Source organism: Theropithecus gelada, unplaced genomic scaffold, assembly GCF_003255815.1.
Source record: "Theropithecus gelada isolate Dixy unplaced genomic scaffold, Tgel_1.0 HiC_scaffold_15914, whole genome shotgun sequence".
Taxonomy (NCBI): domain Eukaryota; kingdom Metazoa; phylum Chordata; class Mammalia; order Primates; family Cercopithecidae; genus Theropithecus; species Theropithecus gelada.
The window spans coordinates 179,308-181,910 of NW_020257674.1; positions in this window are offsets into that span (position 1 = coordinate 179,308).

The following is a 2,603-nucleotide window of genomic DNA, read 5'->3' on the forward strand; positions in this document are numbered from 1 at the left end:
CATGGGGACAAAAGTTTGGAAATGGAGCACAGTGTGAAATAAAAAGGATAAAAAGAGTAAGATGATCATAGAGGAATGGGACACTATATGTGAATGATGACATCAGCAAAAGCCCTAGCGACCATTTTTTTAGCTCGCACTATGAGCCATGGACTTTGCTAGGTCTTTTGCATATGTCATCTGACTTCATCCGTCAACACAAAACAGTGACCTGCATGGAACAACAACTCTACCAGGTGCATTCGTTTATTAGTTCCGTCTTATGAATGAGGTTCAGGAAGGGGGCTCAGGAAGATGAAGTCATTTGTCAAGATCGTATAACTAGTGGGTGGTTGACCCTGTATTTTTAACCATTATGCTACCTGATTCCCTGGGTGGAATTACTAATACAGGCACAGATCTTTGCTATACTTTTGCAATTAAAAAAATATATTTATTAAATATATAAATTTATTATATTTATTAAATATATTTATTAATTAATATATTTATTAAATATATATATATATATTTTTGAGAGAGAGTCTTGCTCTGTCACCCAGGCTGGAGTGCCGTGGCACGATCTCGGCTCACTGAAACCTCCACCTCCCGGGTTCACACCATTCTCCTGCTTCAGCCTCCTGAGTAGCTGGGACCACAGGCGCCCGCCACCACGCCTTCCAAAAAAAAAATTTTTGTGTGTTTTTTTTTAGTAGAGATGGGGTTTCACCATGTTAACCAGGGTGGTCTCGATCTCCTGACCTCGTGATCTGTCCGCCTTGGCCTTCCAAAGTGCTGGGATTACAGGCGTGAGCCACCGCGCCGGGCCTAAAAAATATTTTTTTGGCTCAGCTGGTTCTGACTCCTCAAAAACCCAAATGTCCCCTGATTTCAAATGGTTAAATATATAGTATCTTTAAATGAGAAAATTAACGATATTGAACCTCAGAAACATTTTTTTTTTTTAGAAATTAAAAGACACCCCTAAGAATGATCTTCTAATTGTAGCAACCTGCTACATGAATGCGGAAAAACTCATTTACAATTCAGCTGTTAAATGACAAACCATTATCACCATTTTTATTGCTGTATATTCCCCTAACAAATTTATTATGTAATTACCCTCCATAACAGGATCATTTTAGGATGTAAAGTTGAAATAAGGTCCCTATTTTAAAATGCTTACTACGATATGTTTTCAACATCTAGTCTATATAAAATATCCGGCATTGAGAGCATGTTTTCTCTTTTGTTAACCAGAGCTCAAGAAATAGGTTGGCAATTCTTCTATTTCATGAATCTGATTCTCTTTGGCTCTCTGCTGTACCTTAGAAAGAGGGAAAAAACTAGACCTAGAGACTCCCCATTCTTTAGCTTGGCAATTCATTAGTCAAAAACACTCGTACACATAACACAAGCTTGTTGGGTTTTGTGATTGAGGATTAGGAACATGGCTGCTATTCCCAGCCACCCAGTGAGCCTGGGCCCAGGTTTAAACAGAAGTCTATCAACAAAAGAATGGGGATTTATCGGTAACTTGTGCAATTTCTCTCTGATGCTGCTTCTGACTGTGGGAGTTGGAGAAACCTCCCAAAGCCTGGAGGAGAGGGACCGGCTAACACAGAGGCTTAAGACAATAAGTTATACCACGCCCAAAGGAGAAACCGGTTTGCCCTAATATCCTTTTCCTAAAGGCAGAAGAAATTGAACATGTTTCTAAGGAAAAAGGCCAAAGGGAGTGTGCCTGGAGACATCCCCAAGCAGGCCGGCTTTCGCAAGGCTGTGGATAATGAGCTGAGGAAACCAAACTAGAACGAGATCTTTTATGAGCAATCTCAATCATATGTGATATTTTGGAATCCTTTTTGTTACTTGGGCTGATTAGGAAAACAACGTGGTAAGGGAATGCATTCCAAACTTGCCTGCTTTTCAGACCCGAGAGAGAGAGAGAGAGAGAAGATGCTACTTCTCTCAGCAGGAGAAAAGCCGGCCTGATCGTCCAAGGAAGGTGTCATCAGAAGAGGACCGTCTCGGTTGTCAGATCTGAATAAACTTGTACCTCTCTGCAGATACTGCCGTGAATAGGAATGAGATAATCTGCTCTTTGACTTTATCTCCATCTTAATTTCTCTCATAAACCCAGCAGGGTGGAATCTGGGCATAGAATGTGCCAGTAGGTGTTGGAAGAGCAGCCGGCAGGCTGTGTTCTAGTGGCCCCAGCGAACTGTGTGACTTTGGGGAGGGGCCTTAGCTTTTTTAGGGCTTTATTTTCCTGCCTGTGAAATTAGGGAATTGGAGCGGGTTGGTGCTTCGTTTGCTTTTCTTGAGTCAGTAGATTTGCTAATAGGCCAGTGTCCTGAATCTACCTACGCAGCCTAATTCAGTGGTTCTCAACTGGAAGGGTCTCTGTGCTACCCAAGGGGCATTTGGCAACATTTGTAGACATTTTTGTGTGTCACAGTGGGTGGCGAGTGCTACTGGCATCCCACGGGTAGAGGCCAGGGATGCTGCTAAGCATCCTACAATGACATCCTGCATTTCACGGGACAGCCCTTCACAACAAAGAATGATCCAGCCCCAAATACCAATAGTACTAAGGTTGAGAAACCCTGCCCTACACTACC